The sequence below is a fragment of the Ambystoma mexicanum genome, chromosome 9 (genome assembly GCF_040938575.1).
Source record: "Ambystoma mexicanum isolate Mex_15411 chromosome 9, UKY_AmexF1_1, whole genome shotgun sequence".
Lineage (NCBI taxonomy): Eukaryota > Metazoa > Chordata > Amphibia > Caudata > Ambystomatidae > Ambystoma > Ambystoma mexicanum.
The window spans coordinates 1287540377-1287560569 of NC_090931.1; the positions used below are offsets into that span (position 1 = coordinate 1287540377).

A 20193-nucleotide genomic window follows, 5' to 3' on the forward strand; every position below is an offset into this window, starting at 1 on the left:
CCGTCGCCTTCGTCGCCGGCTGAGAGGACTTTGCACTCGCTGGATGTAGCTAGAGCGCTGAAGTTCTACGTGGACCGCACGAAAGGTTTTCGGAAGACGTCACAACTCTTTGTGAACTTTGGACCTGTCAATCAGGGGAAGGCTCTCTCGAAGGCTTCCATCTCCAGATGGCTCTCCGGCTGTATCATGTACTGTCACCGGTTGGCAAACCGACCGCTGCCTGGCCGTCCGAGAGCCCATTCCACCAGAGCGATCGCAGCTACCACGGCGTTCCTATCTGGTGTGCCCCTGCTGGACATATGCAGGGCTGCTACGTGGAGGTCGACGCACACCTTCACGAAATTCTACTGCGTCGACCTGGATTCCAGGGAGGAGTCCAGGGTCGGCCAAGCAGTGCTGCGCAACCTGTTCGCCTGAGGTGAGCCTGGTGAGGAGGTAAGATGCTTAATGTTGAGTTCATGTGATGCTTAATGTTGAGCCTTTGCCACCTCCCGTGGTTGTGCATGTGTGTACTGCTATGTATTCTTTATTCATGAGCATGTGAATCCATGCCAGACCCCATGCTGGAGAAGGAACAAGTTACTTACCTGTAACTGTTGTTCTCCAGCATGGGTCTGGCATGGATTCACATGCGAACCCTCCCGCCTACCCCTCTGCGGCTCTTCACTTGGTCATACTGCCACTTCACGTGCTTCCAAATCTGAAGATGGCTGCCAGAGGCGGTGCTTAGGTAGAGGGCAGTCATTGGCTGTGGTCAGTATGACGCAGAGACCAGTGATTGGTTATTACTACGAAAGACAGATCAGAAACGAAACTGATACTGGTTTTTTCTTTACCGAGGATTCCCAGCCTGACGACGGGGAATATTCATGAGCATGTGAATCCATGCCAGACCCATGCTGGAGAACAACAGTTACAGGTAAGTAACTTGTTCCTTATAAGTCCGAGGAATTTGTTTGCATAGTAGCCTGACACGTGTTTCGAGTCTAAACAGACTCTTCATCCGAGGCTGTAAATGGGAGATGGGACTTAAGACTAATTGAATGAAGGACAGTGCCATAAACCTCTCTCACGGCTTCGCAATTGCGGTAATTTCAGCACAGCAGGAAAATCCAAAGTGATGTGAAAGGAGGCAGCCTCCATAAAGGCCCATACAGTGTTCAGGGACAAACCGAAAGTCGGTTCGGACACCGCACATAGAAAGGCCCTCCTTTTGCGCACCGAAAAACAGACAACGAAAGGCATTTCGAGGTCCCTCAAGAAAACGCTGAAAATGCAGGAACTAATTAAGAAACAGGTCAGTGCTTCCCTGCTTAAAGCGAAAGCGAGGTCGCCGAAAAAGACACATTTTTTTCGACGCCCTTGGCCTTGATGGAGGCTTCCTCCTTCCACGTCACTTTGGCTTTTCCTGCTGTGCTGAAATTACCAAAATTGTGAAGCAGTGAGAGGTTTCTGGCACTGTCCTTCATTCAATTAGTCTTAAGTCCCATCTCCCATTTACCTCCTCGGATGAAGAGTCGGTTTAGACACGTGTCAGGCTACTTTGCAAATAAATCCATCGGACTTATAACCACATCTCTCTTCAATTACTTGCAACACATGCCTATATTGCACTCTTGGGCGCAGTGCGACTGAGAATTGCCCGTGCTCTATTTACCAAATATACACTCACCTATGCATACAATTGTCCAACTATATTCAAATCATATATGTGAAAATACCTATATTCTTCTACATACACACATACATTTATTTTTCCCATACACGCCTTGAAAAGTAAAAGGGTTTAGCTGGGTATACGTATCCCATCAAGTGAAATATGGCACAGAGTTAAAGATCACAAATCCCACATTCTTAAATAGACATAAGGTAGAAGTATTGACAAAGCACAACACTATGCCCCTCAGCTAGTCAAACAAGCATCTATCTTTGACATGCATATATAGCGACATTGCATAATATTCAATTTCAGTGCATAAAAGCAAACAGTGAAGTGGTCACAATAAAATGCAACACGAAATTCAGATATTATAATGCTGCCATGCTTCAGTTCAGCTGGCTCCATGAGGAAGAACTAGGAGGAACGGGGGTATGAGTCATTAGGTTTGTAAGTAGTAATATGTTCCGGCTACCTAGCCCATTTAAGCGATCTGCTCTCTTCCTTCCCTGGAATAGGGATCCCTGTCCATGTCTCAGTTTAAGTTTGTAATTCTCCCTGTTATGTCCCACTGTTTAGGCGAGGTAAGTACAACCAGGCACAGCAACGCAGTACAATTCTAACACTCAGACCTAGTACCCATTTAACTTACCCAAGACAGTATTCAGCCATGTATAGAACGTCCAGTGTTTGCGTGTGTAGATCCAGATTTCGAAGTCCCAGGGGGGCAGCTTCTCTCCACAGCTGGAGAATCAAAAAAGAATAAATGCTTTCCTTGAGCACCATGATATTGCAGGTCGCTGCAAGTAACTAGAGCAAGGACCCTCTAAAAGACTGCCAAGCGTCATGCAACGACTTATATCCAACTGAGTTCCACAATTGAAAAGTGCTGGGATTCTCTGTGTTGTAGGATTAAAAAAACAAAAACAAGTATTAGTTAATAAAGATGAAGCATAATCGCATCCATGAATGTGTATACGCCACAAGTATCAATGTTTTTGGCTTCTTCTTCTTCTTGTTTCACCAAGATTAGGGTGCAATTCTTTCAGGAAAGAGAGTGCCTTGAAGTGAACAGAGAACAAGTGTGTAGTTCCATCAACAACCACTCGTAATATAGCTGGATATACCATTTAATATGTAATCTTCTTGTCCTTGGCCAGTCTCTTAGCCTCATTGAACTGCTTTCTTTGGGTAGTAATTTCTTTACTGAAATCATTAAAAGCATGATTGTATGTTTCTCACCCGATTTCAGTACACCCAGTTCTCTGGCTCTTTTCAGTAGCATTACTTTCATGGGGTACCGTAAAAACATTACCAGAAAGGCACGGGGGTGGCGGGTTCACCAACTCCTGGTTTAGGGACAAGGGAACGTTGTGCTCGTTCAATTTCCAGCATTTTTCCTGTAGGTAGGTCTAGCAGTTTTGGCAATATCTTTTGCAGGAAGTCTATAGGATGGCCACTTTCTTCACCCTCTGGGAAACCTGTGATCCTCAAGTTTCATCTTCAATTATAATTTTCTTGTTCAGAGATATTTCTTCTCTGCCTCCTCCAGAAGTATTTATTGTCTAGTGCCAACTGCCGGTCTTCAGATCCAGGGACTCTAGTTTCCAATTTCTCAGTATGCTTCTTGACCCATGGATTGATCTTTTTTAATTTCCAATATCGTCTGTTTAATCTTCTCAATAGACAGCACAACACCATCCATGATTTCTGTCAAGTAGTCCTCAGCAAATTGGCCTTCAGGTTGGGATCCAACTAGACACTTTTTGCCGTCATCTCTCACCCTCTATGAAGGCTGGGAGTCTTCATTTAAAGGATCAATAGGTTCTCCCTCTTCATCACCTCCCAATCTGGTTCTTCTAGAGGAAGGAGGATCTTACATTTCAATTGAGTCTACCATTATACATATCTGCAGGATTTCCTGGGCAGGCGCTGTCCTCTCAAGCTGCCATCACTCCAACCGCCAGTTCTAGAATCGTTCCTATATTGTTGAAGCAGCTTCAGTAGACCTTTTTATTTTGAAGTCATTGAACTAACAATGTTTGGGTTGCTACTGTTATCAGCTCACAACCTCCCTGAAGATATAGCTTGCCCTGTGCCCACATTACCAAAAGAGGCGAAGGAGGTATACCCGTCAGGCTGTGCCTGTTTAATCTTGGATTGGGATCACTGCTGGTTTACTAGTAGCGTGCAGCTAAGTAGGCGGTTTGGCTACTACTACTGTATTCCTGAAGGGCAATAGTCATATCGTCACATTCGGCCGATTATTATTTTGAATAATCACATTTTCAGTATCCTGCTGTAAAGGAGTATAATGGGGAAATCAGCCACATTTCTTCTTTGCAAATCGACACTCTTCATCAAGCCACTTACCTTTGAACTTAGAATTTTCCATGGACCTAGCGGAAAATGGTTTTGGAAAATTCTCTCCCACCTCTGAACTTCATGAATAGTAGCTAATAACTGTTCAATATATCAGAGAATTAGGTAAATGATCTGATCACTATTGGATGTACTTGTATCTTGTTCTTTTTTTTCTGCATCTACCACATCTTTCACGGTGGTCATGACCGTTCCAAAGTTATTGTAATTCTAATTGTTTTTTTATAATGCGCACAATACAGAAGAGGTTTCTGAGCGCAGATCCAGGATTCAAACCTGTGTTGCTCTGTGCGGTCTTGCTTCCAAGACAAGCACGTTGTGCCTGAGCTATCACAATACTATCACAGTATGGGAGACAATATGAGAGACATAACATCCAAAGACTGTTTGCTGCCTACGAAGAAGAACTGCAGAGGAAACATTTTTCAGACATAGCAGAAAGGGTGTTCAAGCTGTACCATTTAAGTTGATTGGATGACTCCATGACTCCATCACGACACCCTTTGCCACCATCTCATTACTGCCGGCAACTTCTCAGCCAATGCCACGGCATGGATCTCCTCCTTCCTCAGCGGTAGAGTCATGAAGGTTTTTCAGACCAGGCCTGCGCTCAACCCCACCTAATCAAATGTGGAGTTCCACAAGGATCCTGCATTTCACCCACCCTGTACAACCTCTTCACAAGGTCACTATTCAACTATCTAGACAACATGGGAATTACTTACACTAATTACACTGACGACACGCAGGTCCTTATTCCTCTCACGGGCGACTACGATGCGTATCAGACAACCCTCAATAACATCTACACCACCATTCAGTCTTTGATGGTGGAAAACTGGCTCTGTCTGAACAACGAAAAGACCGAACTCTTAATCATTGGCTCTCCGAACATAATCAAAAAGATGGGCTCACAATACGACTCCTTTCTCATCGACAACACTCACATCCCTATATCCCAGGCAGTCAAAACACTTGGGGTCTATCTGGATTCTAATCCTACCATGACCAGACAGGTAAAATGCAATTTTGTCAGCAGCTGCTTACCATTCTAAACTTATCACAGCCGCCAGACCTTTCCTAACGCAACAAAACTCCCTCACCATAGCTATCATTGGATCCCGCCTCGACTACTGCAACGCCCTTCTACTAGGTACGTCAGCAGAGAACATCAGGAAACGCCAAACGGTGCAAAACAACGCCCTGAGAGCAGCCAAAGGCATCTCCAGAAGGGAACATATTTCGGCCACGAGGAAATCGGTCCATTGGCTTCCCGTGAAGGAACGCATCCTCTTTAAAACTCTCGCACTTACAAATGTCTCCATGATGCCGCCCCACGATACCTCGCTCAGATTCTCAGCGCCCCCCCTCGAACAGCCACACCAGAGCTAGCTACACCAACCAGCTCGCTAGTCCCAAAAGCATCAAAGCTCGCACAGGCGGCTCAAGCTTCCCGGTGCTTGCGGCCACCAACTGGAACCTGCTCTCTCCCACAATTAGAAATATGGATTCCCACACGGCCTTCAGAAAAGCAATCAAAACAAGACTGTTTGTATAACTCTTACCCCTGATCTCACGCTGAGCACCTGATACATGTAAACCCTGCATTTCCATGTACCTGCTCGTAACTAAGACACTTTCTTGAAACAGCGCCACAATGCCTCTGGGCTGCTAGGCGCTTTACAAATACAAAAAATAAAAATAAATAACACTGGGAAACAAGTTTACCAATCTGAGCTTTAGTTTAGCAAGCTAATGAGTTCTGTGGGTTTCAGCATTGGTCAATTTGAAAGTATTGTCTTCCTAAGCACCTGAAAGCAATGATTTGTGAAAGGAAGGCTTAGGACTAGAAAATGGGGTTCCTCTACCACTTAGTCACACCAATCTGTTGTCAAGTGAGAAACTGTCAGTCATTCTCAACTTTTGTTTTTTGAAAATCTAATTTTTATTGTCCTTTTTGTAATCTATCAAATCACCATTATTTCGTTACACTTTCAAGAAGAAAAAATGTGGTTCATCTCCGTGTTAAAGATGTCCTCTCCCCTCTCCCTTCCCTTATGCATAGTCCATAACCAAAATAGAACAAATGAAATGAAACACAACCTCCTACACAGTCACATTTGCATTGCACCTCTGTAAACCCCCACTGGTTTCCTTGCCACTCAACGTCCATACCTAGTGAAAAATGGGAGCCACTCGCCCCTCTATGTCCATGTGGGTTTCATCCAGCAAGTGCATAAGGTACTCCATGTCATATATTGTATGCGCCTTCTGCACCCACTCTCTCTCCGAGGGGGTCCCTCACCTTTTCCACTGCTCGGCCACACAACTGCATGCAGCCACCAGCAAGGTGTGCACCATATGACCCTCTTCTCCCGCATCTTCGTGTACCACCTCCACCCCAAACAGTAGCAGGCTCTTCAATACCTCCCTTTGTATCCCATCCAGGTCTTTAAGCCATGACAACACTTCTTTCCAGTACCTCCTGCATATAGAAACATCCCCACCACATGTGAAAATAGCCTGCGCCTGCTTGCATCGCCAGCATCTCGAGTCCGCCCTGTGTAAATTTTTGCTAACCGTGCTGGTGGGTACTGCCACTTGTAGGCATGCATTCTTTATTGCAGGGCCTGCATGTATTTCCTGACCCCCCCCTAAAGATGGTCAACCAAGTCTGGTTGTAGATGTCTATTTCCAAGTCCCTGGCCCACTTATTCCTTACTAGTAGACATTCTGCAAGATCGCCCCACTTCAATTCCGTGTATATCCTCGATATGCGCCCCTTAGTCCCACTATGTTGCAACAAGATCCCTTCAGAGGGGGTTAGTTCCCTGCAGACATTCTCTCCCCATCTACAACAGGTCATTGCCCCTTTAAGTTATAGATAACGGAAGACTGAAGCTTCCCTATACCCAGACACTCCTGTAATCTGGCATGGGGTAAAAAATAACTTCCCTCCCGTAACTGGCCTGCCCTTGATAGTCCCGCCTCGTAGCAAGCCTGATAGCGTCCTGGTTCAGCAATCTCATCGCGCAGAAGTGTTGGGAAGTATTTGCGGATGTGGTCTAAGGTTTTTGTGGCTGCTGGAAAGCCCTGAGCTTCTTACCGGAGTTCCAATTATAGCAGTGGCCTCCACAAATTCATCCGAGCCGTCAGCCGCACTTGCCAACCGTGGGGTCCAAAGCCCATCTGGAACCATCTGTGACAAAGTAGTCCTACCAGAGTCGCCATATTGTAAACAATAGAATTACAATGCTGCAGGTTTGTATTTGTCCCGCCTGAAATATCTGATGTGTGTTTTTATTTCCAGACTCCAACACAGAGGTTTACACAGGCTTGGCTTGCGGCGAGACCACATTTATTTACACTTAAGTGGGACAGACAAACCACGATAGCAGAAAGCCATTGCAGTCTCTGACAACTGACAATACAAAATCATCATGTATGTATATATAGGTAAATCTCAGACATTACGTGCGCGAAGCTCTACAAATCCTGTGGTTGATTCATCATCTCCTCATGATAACGCTGCACAATTATCCTACGTTTCAGGGCATTATATATTATTGCGCACTTGCGTCAGCAGACAAATCGTAGGACCATGACATTTACTGAATCCAAAATAGCGTGAACGTACTTCTGTGCGAAAGTTTAAGTCCAGACGCTGAAACCACAAGCAGCTTTCCTTTGCGAAAAGGGAAGTTCATGTCAGCCGCTTTAGTTATACATATCTTTTGCAATTTGCAGTTTACTGGAAGGAAACGTCTTGATCAAAGTCAGCAGAACCACATCACATCTGTGATGATCTAATTATGAAAACCATGTAGAAAAGCTGTACAAAGGTCGTCCATTGAACTTTACTCATTTAGCTAAAGCAAGCAGGTTTTATGCATCGTGTCCAGTAAATCCATTTCAGAGTGCGGCCTAGTTACTTCAGTTTAGAAAGGCTTTTACAAATGGCTTTTAGCAGTTCACATTATAATGGCATGTTACATTGTATTGGCTTTGGCATGTTCTATTGTATGAACTGCTGGTCAGACCAAATCAATTTTCCATAAACGGCCCTTTTAAACATTAGTTGTACAATAAGGGTTTTAGACCATAGTTATGGAACAGGTTAATATATTCCTTCATCCAGGACAATTGCTTGTGACACATAGTCCGTGTCACCACTAGTGGTGAGAGGTGAAGGCGGAAGGGGAAGCGGGGCACCAACAATGTCTATCTCAGCAATCTCTATTTGCATCATTTCTTGTATGGCAACATCCTGCATCATGAGGACATTGCCTGTGGCACCATTGTTTGGTCGAGGAGCACACAATTGGGCTAGACGCTGGCAGCATGTGGGTAAGCAATTAACAAAGAGTCAGCATCCTAAGATCATTAGGACCACCGTAAGCAGCAACATTCATATTTTCCAGCCCCATAGGCTAAAGAAACCCCAGATGGAATGTAAAATGTCCCATGAGCCGGTGTCTTTGTGTACCTGGAAACCAATCTCATGGAGTCTTTTTATAGATTCACGCACAGAGGTAGAGGCAACAGGTACGTAAGTACAGCAGGAAGACCCTATAATTTTTCAGACCCCTCCATGCTCAGCCAGGATCATGTCTAGCACCATCCTGTTCTGAAGGGCCACTAGCTTAATAGCTTGCAGTTCAATTGTCATGTTTTCTAAAGCATCTGCTGTTTCAGTGATTGTAGCCTCCTAAAGCCTAGCTAATCTCCTAATACTATGAGAGTTTATAGTGGGGCCATACAAGGGAATAAAAGCTTTCAGCAGATCACATGCAATATCAGCAGCAGAGTCTCCTTGGTTCACCACATCCCTTCGGGAGCGTGGTAGGGGCTTAATGGCCGGTTGTGGAAAATCAGTGTTGCGCTTAATAGATATGGCCGGCAAGACAAATCCTAGGTGACACCGTCCTGTCCAGCCCTTGGGAAGCCATGTTGGCGCTCTGGGCTACCACATATAAAGTCAATAGAATCCCCTACATACCTGGGGGCATCAACAGAAGGATGTAAAACAGGCATACGTTAGGTCATGTTAGAATCATAGGACCCAGAAGCTTCTATACAGATACTACCCTGGACGATTACGTTTCTTATTTTAAGGAATGCAATCGGGTTTGTGGTAGTGGAGTGCACATGGAGCTGATCAGTAGAAAAGCAAACATCAAGGTCTGTAGCTTCAGTAAAAGGAGAGAAATAGGAAGAAAGAGGAAAAGTAGCATTGGGTACAGTCACCAGATCACTTTTTAAGGATATGATTGTCAAAATCCGAATAAGTACTTTTGTGATTCAAAGCAGTACCACGCCGGGTGCTAAATCCTAAAGACATCCTTCTAAGGGCATGCACCATCTCAATACGCAAGAAAGCTAAATAGAGCACATAATGGGAGGGAAGGAAAGGTAACGGTATCGGTTGCAGGGGCCTCCTTTCCCCCCACACAAGCAGGTAGCTGTAAGCAGATCCAACAATCACAATCCTGCACAATATCATGAGTGTGATGAAGCAGGGTAATAAAAAAATTCTCTCTCATCTGTTCCTTATGAGACAACTCTTCAGGTGATGGAACAGGTATAGGATTGGCAGAATATGATGGTTTGAGCACTCTTTCTAGGAAATAAAATAAACCCAATAAGAATGCACTCAGGAGTGGGAGAAGCAACAGGAGTTTGGGTTTGGAGCGATGCCAGGGTCTGGCTTCAGTAGTAAGCGAGGAATAGATACTGTTTTGCATTATGAGAGAGTTCCTTACAGGAAATGTTCTAACAGAATGAGGCAAAACAAGGGTTAAAGGAGTTTCAGGAGTGTTCGTATGCCTCACCCCAAAAGAGTTTGTTCAAGATGCTGGTATTCACCACCCTGGACAATCCGTTGTAGAGTAGGAAGCAAAGTCAATCAGGAAAAGAAGCAAATGTAAATCAGCATAGTTACATCAGCTTTTGTGGCCTGAGGTTATATTGTGGTCCCTCTGTCACTCCTGTGATGTTTTTGGGTGGCACAATACCTGTGGAAATGTTGCACAGTGATAGTCTTTGGGAATGATCAGTCCCTTTCGGCACAGTTTCTTCCCATAGTAACACGGTAGACGTATTCCCAGCCAGAAATGGAAAAGCCCGCTTCACATGGCTCGCATGTATCCAGTTAAGATATCCTTCACACCTTACAGCAGTCTGGGTGGCCAATAGAACGTTCACTGGGCCTTTCCACCTTGGCTGTAGGCTGGATGATCGCTGGAAATCCTTGGTAAAGATCCAGTCACCAGGCTGGATAGAGTGGTCTGGTCCTTCAAGAGGTTTTGGCAAAGAGTCTTTCACCTGTTTATGCATAATAGACAACCTCTTAGTAAGTTCCAAACAGTAATCGCTCAACAAAGGATAAGGGACATTCGACAGTATTCTTGGACTTGGTATTCCCCATATATTTGCAGGTCGTCCCATCACTACCTCGTAAGGTGATAAACCTACTCCTGAGTGCGGGACAGTACATATGGACATTAGGGCTATGGGCAAAGCATCTACCCACTTGAGAGGGCTACTAGCACAGATCTTTGCCAATTTGCTCTTGAGGGTGGAATTAAATCTCTCAATAAGACCTGCTGCTTGTGCATGATAAATTGTGTGGAATCTCTGGCGTATTCCCAACGCATGACATACTAGTTCCATTGTTTTATTAACAAAGTGAACACCATTGTCACTCCAAATTTTATGGTGCAGTCCGTATCTTGGAAAATACTTTTTCACCAAAGTCTTGGCAGTACTCAAAACTGTATTATCCACCATAGGGAATGCTTCTGTCCGTTTGCTAAACATGCATACTACAACTAAAACATATTTGAATCTCTGACATTGTGGCATTTCTATGTAATCCATTTGAAGGCATTCGAAAGGCAGTTCTGGGGGACTGAAATGACCTATACCCTTTCCTATATTGTGTGTTAAGCAAGTAATACAATTTTGGAATGTAGCTATAGCTGTCTTTCAAATGTTTGTATTATACTATACTTCTCCCAATAAGGCTATAATTGCATCTGCACCTATATGGATGTGTCCATGTGCCATTGTAAGCATCATAGGCACACACTTTTTAGGTAACATCCATAATCTCTTTTTAGCTTTTTATACATAACCATCATCACGGGTAGCATTGCTATTCCATTTCTCAATTTCCTCTTTTTGAAGCATCTGTCTGTATTTGTCCGACATACATATGTTAAAGTGGCAGGTGCTTGGGCAGTCAATTTAGCTGTTCTATCAGCAAAAGCATGACCTATTCCAACTTCATTTGTCACTTTCTTGTAGGCGCTACATTTTATGATGGCTAGCTGTCTAGGCACTACTAGCAAATTCAACAACCTTGTGATCAGCATTCCATGCTGGATTTTAGTACCGTGAGAAGAAAACCTCTCTCCGCCCACAATCTTCCAACATGATGTGCCACTCAACGCATACTGACTGTCAGTGTAAATATTCACTCTTAAATCAAGGCTGAGCTCTCATGCTCGAGTTAATGCAATGATCTCTGCAGCTTGGGGAGAGTGCAGTGGAATTTTGCAACTTTCAAACACCGTTTTCAGTGTAGTTATAGCATAGGCAGATGTGGACCTACCGCATGGCAGTTTAAAACATGAGCCATCCAAGTACAAAGTTCCATCAGGATCAATTAAAGGTACATCATTCAAATCTATCCCTTTGCTAAGAGAGAAAAAATGGGGATCCCTTGGCGGCAAAATGACGTCCTACCCAAATAACCTCTCACTTCTTGCTGAGTGGCTGGAGCTACTGTACTAAGTACAGCTTGTATTCTCTGTGGATGTAATCTTCTTTCTCCCTTTGATAGGATATGGCCTAAATAGGTAACTTGCTCTTGGCAAAACTGTAGCTTACTCTTAGAAGCTTTGTGACGCAATGGTGCTAAGAATTTCAATAATTGGACTGTACAGTTTATGTATTGCTCTTTGGTGTCAGCAGCTATAAGCAAATCTATGTATTGTAAAAGGGCTGTACCACTAGGAAGCGGAAAGCAATCTAGCTGTGCTTTTAAAGCTTGACTGTAAATACTTGGGCTCTCTGTGTAATCTTGAGGATGTCTACAGAATGTGTAAGACCTTCCTTCAATATTAAAAGCAAACAAATGCTGGCTATCCTCATGGATTGGAACACTAAAAAATGCATTCTTAAGGTCTATAACAGTAAAATACTTGGCATGGTAAAAAGCGAAACCATATCTGGTACAACCGGAAATTGGGGCTTAAGAAATCCAGTATTACTGGGCGGATTCCTTCTAGTGCTTGTTGTCATTTTGTACTGGGGTATTCTTGGGCAGATAACACTATCTCTTAATGTAATGCGAACAGGTTCTACCTGGAGACACCCTACATCATTTTTACCTTTGGCCCACACTCTTTCATCAACAGTTAGTAGTTCATTAGGAAGTACACCCGTAGTAGTAGCAGTGTATGCACAGCCTTTTTGTAAGTAATCAGACATGCAAGTGAGGTAGACACCATCAGGCGTACAATAAATAGTAGCATGCAATTTCTTAAGCAAATCCATTCCCAATAGATTCAAAGCAAATTTGTCAGTAAGCACAACAGGTGCAAGACATGAAAAAAGTCCTATAGGAAATTGGATAGGCTCTGAAATAGGGCCATAAACAGGCATATTAGAAAATCCTACTGATGTTTACCTTCCCAGAGAGGGGCATAGTAGGTACCAATATATGGGAGATAGATGTATGGGTTGCCCCAGTATCAAGTAAGAACTTCATCTTTCCTGGTTTTTCTTCTTTAAGTGATAACTCAACATATGGTCCTTCGGGGTCTACTGGAATCTGCATGCACTCTCCCTTTTCCCACTCATGGGCATCCCTATTCTACATAATCATCTGAATGTGTATCATCTTCATTGTAATCTCTTGCTGAATATTGTTGGCCTTGTCTGGGATCAGAATAATTCTGCTTCTCTTGGATAGTTTTAACTTCTTCAGCATTACTTTGTCTCATGTCCTCTGGCAAACCCACAGCCTACTGACCTTTCTCTTCCTCTAGGACTTAATGGGCACCCACAGATCCAGTGATACTGGCCTTTGCAATAGTGACACCCTTCATCTGAACCACTCCTTCCATTTCAAGGTGGTTCACTTGCTCCTCGTCCCTTTCCTCTGAACATACCTCTTCCCCTCTACATACTTGTTCCTCGTTCTCTCTGTGGAAATGCTTGTTGCATCAATGCTAGTTTTTAAACTATTCAGCTTTCTTTCTTTCTCCGTCTTTTCTTTACTGTGCCTATCCGCGTAATATCTGGCCATGGTTAGTACCTGAACAGCATGTTGGGTTGGCCATGTGGACTCATATGTTTGAATGTCATGCTTACGGTAAGGAAGCAATCCTTCTTCAAAATGTCAACAGAAGGCCCTTTGCCCTTCTGTAGTACTTGGGTCCATTCTGCTAAAAGAGCTAAAAGCCTACTCTTTCATGGCAAAAAATATTTCACTACTGATTCTGCTTCATCCTGCTTACAGGTAGTAAGCTTATCCCAGTTCAACTGCTTTCTGTGAACTATCTGTTCTATTCTTCTCATTATGTGCTCTGACAAGGCAAGAATAGTTTTGTCTAAACAGCCCTGCCCATTTCTGTATCTGGTCACTTTCTCATCTTCTAATGCAGTCCATTTAATGGGAGGTTCTTCACTATCCTGTTTTCTACACTGTCTCCAAATGTCTGGAGGCAATATACACCAAAATAATGGTCAATATCACTCTGTGTAAGAGGTCCAGTCTTTAGCACACGGTTAGTTTGGCTATACCATTGCTCTGGATTCTGCCCAATATCTGGAAAATCATTGGTAAAGGATAATAGTTCCATACGATTCCAAGGCACATGCACATGATGTGTGGGATTGTTACTATCAAAGCCTTGCACTTCCTTCGTGGGGTTGTGGTGTGTTACTGGACTGCGTAAGGGAATTTTATCAAGCCATCCTAGTAGTGTCACTATGATATCTGAGCAGTGATCTGTAGAAATAGCCCCTTTTTGACTATCCCTATCCATTTCTTTGTAGTGGTCTGGAAGATCATATTCTTCCTTTCTCACTTGCTGTTTACTATTAGCATCTTTATAGGCAAACCACACTTTGCTACATAAGTGTTTCACAATTTAATTTGCCACTGGCTGTTCTACTTGAGGCGCACTATCTCTAGCTATATTAATCCCTTCTTCCCCTTTAGCTATCCAAGCATTTGCATAGCGTTTTGCTTCATCCCATTGGGATGCAGTTATGCTTCTAGTCTGGTATACAGGAGTACCTGGTGGAGCAGGGGGCTCCTTTGACCCATCACTCACTTCTGGTTAGAGTAAGGAGGCGCAGAAGTTTTGTTAGCGGACAGAAGGCATTCTAATAAGGGATCACTCTCTTCATCAGTGTGCATCGTAGGTGCTGTAGCCTCAGTACATGATTTAGATACATACGCTCCTACTGTTTGTATCACACACTCTATTATCCTGTTGCCATCCTTCCTTTAATTTTTGGAGCTCATAGGCTCTAGCTTTATCTTTTTGTGACTGCAGCTTTTTATTCTTAAGCCGTGTTTCTCTCATTGATTTCTGTCTGGCATAATCTTCCCAAATGTTATACGTCTCCCATTGTAGTGGTTGTACCTCTTTATCTATTTTGGCTGACAATGTTTCTCTAAGATACGCTATTTTGTCCAAATCAAAAGTACAATGAATAGGAAAAGACAGGGTAGGATCACTAGCTTTGGAGGTATACTTATGCCATTCCCGTAATCATTGTTTCCCAACATGGGTCCCCTCAGGTGGAGTGGGCACATGCTGTTCTAAGGTATTTAAACACTTTCGCGAACAACAATTCAAACCACAACAGTTCATTTTAGTATATGCACTTCCCATAATTACTCAATTACCTGTATTGGTTTGCCTAGCCTTGTTCTTATGTAACCTTGTGTTACCTTATGCTACCTTATGTAACCCTGTGTTACCTTGTGATCACAAGATTATAACCCCTTAGGACATACTTAAAAGCAGTACCTTTCCCATGGTGTTATAATAATAAACGCAAAAAAGAAAATACATTTTTAACCGATTACTCAATAACCAGAAACATTCTCACCGTTTCCAGATGTTGCTCATCAGCGCACAAACACGCTCGTCTGTGTTAGAGTCTCAGGCAGCGAACATCGCGCTGGTTCTCAGACGGGGAATCTTCAGTCACAGAGCGGATCAACCTGTTGAGAAGTATTTGCGGATGTGGTCTGAGGTTTTTGTGGCTGCTGGAAAGCCCCGAGCTTCTTACCCTAGTTCCAATTATAGCAGTAGCCTCCACGAATCCATCCGAGCCGTCAGCTGCACTTGTCAACCGTGGGGTCCAAAGCCCATCTGAAACCGTCCGTTACGAAGTAGTCCCACCAGAGTCGCCAAATTGTAAACAATAGAATTACAATGCTGCAGGTTTGGATTCGCCCCGTCTGGAAATAAGAACACACACATATATCAGATATTTCAGACTGCAACACAGAGGTTCACACAGGCTTGCCTGCGGTGGAACTACATTTATTTACACTAAGTGGGACAGACAAACCACGATAGCAGAAAGCCATCGCAGTCTCTGACAACTGACAATACAAGATGGTCATGTATATATAGGTAAATCTCAGACATTACGTTTGTGAAGCTCTACAAATCCTGTGGTTGATTCATCATCTCCTCATGCTAGCGCTGCACAATTATCCTACATGTCAGGGCATTATATATTATTGCGCACTTGCGTCAGCAGACAAATCATAGGACCATGACAGTTACTGAATCCAAAATAGCACGAGCGTACTTCTGTGCAAAAGTTTAAGTTCAGACGTTGAAACCACAAGCAGCTTTCCTTTGCGAAAAGGGAAGTTTATGTCAGCCGCTTTAGTTACACATAGCTTTTGGAATTTTCAGTTTACTGTAAGGAAACGTCTTGATCGAAGTCAGCAGAACCACATCACATATGTGATGATCTAATTATGAAAACCACGTAGAAAAGCTTTACAAAGGTCGCCCCTTGAACTTTACTCATTTAGCTAAAGCTAGCAGGTTTTATGCATCGTGTGCGGTAAATCCATTTCAGAGTGCGGCCTAGTAACTTCAGTTTAGAAAGGCTTTTACAAATGGCTTTTAGGAGTTTACATTATAATGGAATGTTACATTGTATTGGCTTTGGCATGTTATATTGTGTAAACTGATGGTCAGATAAAATCAATTTTCCACAGGGACCCATATACAGCTGCGTGGCGATGGTCATGAGGAGAGCCAGCGAGTGCCTCCCCATTCCCTTCACACTGACCAAAATACCACCAGAATCGAGTGTGTCAGCACCCTTTGGGGATATCTCTTTGCAGGACCCAGAACCATTCTCCCAGAGTGACCAATGTCAGGGTCTGGTTGTCCATGTGGACCCATTGCTTCTCTGTGGTCGTGTCTGTATGGTCCACCATGATCCCCAGTTGTGGCGCTTAATAGTATGTCGCCAGATTGGGAAGACCCACTCTCCGCTCGTCCCCGACTGAAACAGTATTCTGTATGCCACCCTTGGTCTTGCACTCGCCCACAGGAAACGTAGCAGGGCCCTCTGGTTCTTGGCAAAGAAGGGGGAGGGGACCACTATCGGGATCATTTGGAATAAAAATAGGAACTTGGGAAGGACTGTCATCTTAATGCAATTAAGATGGGCTGCCCAAGAGAGTATGAGCCGCCCCGATGCAGGTGATAGCTGTATCGTATCCCAAAGTGGGATGTAGTTCTTGTCGAAGAGATCTGCCATTTCCCTAGTGACTTCCACTAACAAGTATCTGAACCCCTCTTTTTGCAGCTTGAACCCCATATCTCTCAGGAGGTCCCCATCTTCCCCCTTCCGGTTCCCGACCCGGAACACTACTGCCTTCGAAAGGTTGACCTTGTACCCCGATAGCTCTCCGTATATTCGGAGACCCTGGAGGAGCACGGTGGTCGATGTCCTTGGTTGCGTAACAGAGGAGCGCATCATCCGCAAAGAGGCTCACTTATATTCTTTCTCCCACTAGGTGGAATCCCCTCACCTCACTTGTTCCATACCTCTATTGCCCAGGGTTCCATCACTAAAGCGTATAAGAGGGGGGAGAGGGAGCATCCCTGTCTGGTGCCCCGGCTCAAGTGTGTCGCACTTGAAACCCCCCTGTTGACCACCACTCTTGCCCGTGGCGCTGAGTACAGGGCCTCAATCCACCCAGCCCCATACCAATCTTCCCCAGTACCCCCTCATGAATGACCAGTTCACCCGGTCAAAGGTGTTTTCGGCATCTAGGGAGAGGAGCACTGGCCACTCTCTCCTCACCTGGAGGATGTGTAGAGTCTTGCGCATGTTGTCTGAGCCCTGCCTGTTCCGAATAAACCCTGACTGGTCAGCGCACCAACCGTGCATGAGTACCTCCAGCCGTGATGCCAATATCCTGGCAAATATCTTGGCATCAGTATTCAACAGGGAGATGGGGCAGTAGGAACCAATCCTTGCCTTGCTTGTGTATGACCGCAATGAGTACTTCCAGAAAGGAGGGGAGGATATCCGCTGCAGCCTGGATTGAAGTAAAGAGTTTGGCCATGAGTCTCGCTAGCAATTCCTGGTACTGTTTATAAAAGGCTGAGGTGTAAGTGTAGCTGTCTTCCCCTGGCACCTTGCCCGATTTTAGGTGGGTTATGGCATCCGACACTTCCTTTCCAGTAATTTCTGCCTCTGGGGTAGTCCTTTCCCCATAGGTTTTCCTCGGCATTGGGAGTCTCCCCAAGTATTCCTGTATAGCCCACCCTTTTTCTGCTGGGGGCTGCTCATATAGGTCCCCGTAAAACTGGGCAAAGCATTCGGGGATGTCGCCCTGGCCCACCAAAAGCTCCCCCTCTGGCCCACAAATGCGTGCCATTCTTCTCTCCACCCTTTGTTCTTTTATTCTGTTGGCTAGTAGGGTCCCTACTTGATCTCCTATTTCTTAATATCTCTGTTTGGTGGATCAGTTTTCTTTAAACTTCCCCAATTAGGAGTGTATGCAGCTCCTGTAGCTTGTCACGCATCTGCGCCAGCAACCCCTCCTGGTCCACCCCTGGCCGCGTAAGCTGCACCCTCATCCCTCCACGGTCTCCCCTCAACTTCCCTTCTGGAAGCCCTCTCTCTCTCTCTTGTTCCGGGCCCCCTCCTGTATAATAAGGCCCCTAAATGTGGACTTGGCCGCCTCCCATACTGTTTTCCACCATACCTCCCCCGAAGCGTTTGTCTCAAAGAAGTGCTCAATCTCTTTTAGGAGATATTTCCTAAAAACTGTGTCTCTTAGAAGGCCGTCATTCCATCTCCTCTTCGGGGTTCCCCGTCCTCCCATCTCCACTCCTCATCCCGCTACTACTATCTCCTGGTCCGACCAGGTCACTGGTGCCACTTTCGGGACTCAATCAATAAATACCCCCTGCTCCTTGAGAACCAGCAAAAAAATAAATTCTCATGTAGGTTTGGTGTGGGGGTTAGAAAAAGGTGTAATCACCTGCAGGGGGTTTCTAGATCTCCACATATCTTCCCAGAAGTGGTCTTGAAGGAGCAGCGCCAGCGCCTTGTGTTCCCTCCCCTGGGGCTTAACCCGGTCCCCTTTTGCCGACCACAATCCACAGGAGGATCTACTATGGCATTAAAATCACTGTTGACCATGGTCAGTCCCTCTCCCACTCTTCCAGCATTAAAAAGACTTTCCTGAGAAAGGACAATTGGTGTACATTGCGGGTGTATAAAGATGCCAGGGTGATCATTGTCCCGTTGAGGCGCCCCTTTACTGCCACAAACCGTCCTCCAAAACCCCTCCGCACCTATACTTATGTCAGCTGTGCTGAGCGTGCTAAGACGATAACCTAACAGGCGTATTTGTAAAGCGCACGTTCATCCAGAAAGGGTCATCTTGGCACTAATAACAGATGTTTATTGTTACCCAACTTAATGGTACTTATCGACCTCGGAAGGGTGAAGGGCTGAGTGGACCTGACGGGATTCAAACCTGTGACCTTGAGGTCAAACACCGGTCCCTGTAGTGGATGCATTAATCCACTGAGCCACAGATCTGGCTATATGCCCTCTCCATCCTTCTTTCTAGCTCTGTGAGAGGCCCAATACAGCTGACCAATATCTGCCCCTTTCAGTGCTCGCTATGCCCCTTGTTTGAGTTTCCTGCAGGAAAAGTACCTGCAGCTGTGTTTTGTGAAACAGAGCAGCCGTTGAGGACTGTTTGTTCGCAGAGTTCAGTCTTTTTACGTAAAAGTGTGGCTTCCTTCCAATTAGCCATTGTCAGGCTGCAGTGAAATCCTCCTTAACAACCCAGTGGCGACACCTCCCTCCGTTGGCCGTTGCGACTGTGCTATGCATGTATTCCTCCCCCTTGAACCCACCCTTCAACTTGTAAACCCCCACAAACATGTGCAGGTAACTGTCTCAGAAACACCTGGGTATCCCCAGGTCACCAGGGTGATAGCGAACGTGTCACCCCACTCAACATGTATCTTGTAAACTACTTGACACAACCACCCTCCCCCCTTCCTTCATTCAGCCACTTCGTCGTGGGCTTTCTTGGATTTCCTTGAAGCTGATTCCTTCCTGCGGCTCTTTGGTTGTGGAAAGGCGCTGTTGAACTGTTCTTGCAGCCTAGGCTGACTGTCCATCTCTTGGAAATTCCCCTCCTTCCATAGCTTTGCCAACAACCGGGTCGCTTCCTCCCCTTGCTTTAGCTCTTACTGCTCCCCTCCATGCTCAAAAGAGAGAGCGAAGGGGAAGCGCCAACGGTAGCGCACCCCCTCCTCCTGGAGCCATTGTGTCAGGGGGCTGCACTTCCTCTGTTCCAGCGTGTAGTTGGACAGGTCCTGATAGATCCTCACCGTGGTCCCTTCCCACTCAAGAATGCCCACCTCTCGGGCCCTCTTTAGAATACCCTACTTGTCCCTGTAGTTGGGGCACTTTGCCACAACCGAGCGGGGCCCTTTTACTCCTCCAGCACCACGGTGGACCCGGTCAAAGCAGCTCTCCTTGTCGTAGGCCTCGCTTATGAGCTTCTTCAACACCCCCAACAGTTAAGGCCTCGAGATCCCTGGGAAACTCGC

General features: G+C 45.2%; 1 protein-coding gene and 1 long non-coding RNA gene across 2 annotated transcripts in view; one reads left to right on the forward strand and one right to left on the reverse strand.

Moving 5' to 3' along the window:
• Window positions 1–20193, forward strand: part of LOC138489066 (protein mono-ADP-ribosyltransferase PARP14-like) — a 1172404-nt gene that overhangs the window by 130342 nt on the left and 1021869 nt on the right. The gene's annotated exons all lie outside the window — the stretch shown is intronic.
• Window positions 7381–15657, reverse strand: LOC138489067 (uncharacterized). Its single transcript, XR_011274748.1, has 2 exons — window positions 15176–15657; window positions 7381–10363 (listed from the first exon to the last, which is right to left on the reverse strand). It is a non-coding gene; the product is annotated as an uncharacterized lncRNA (long non-coding RNA).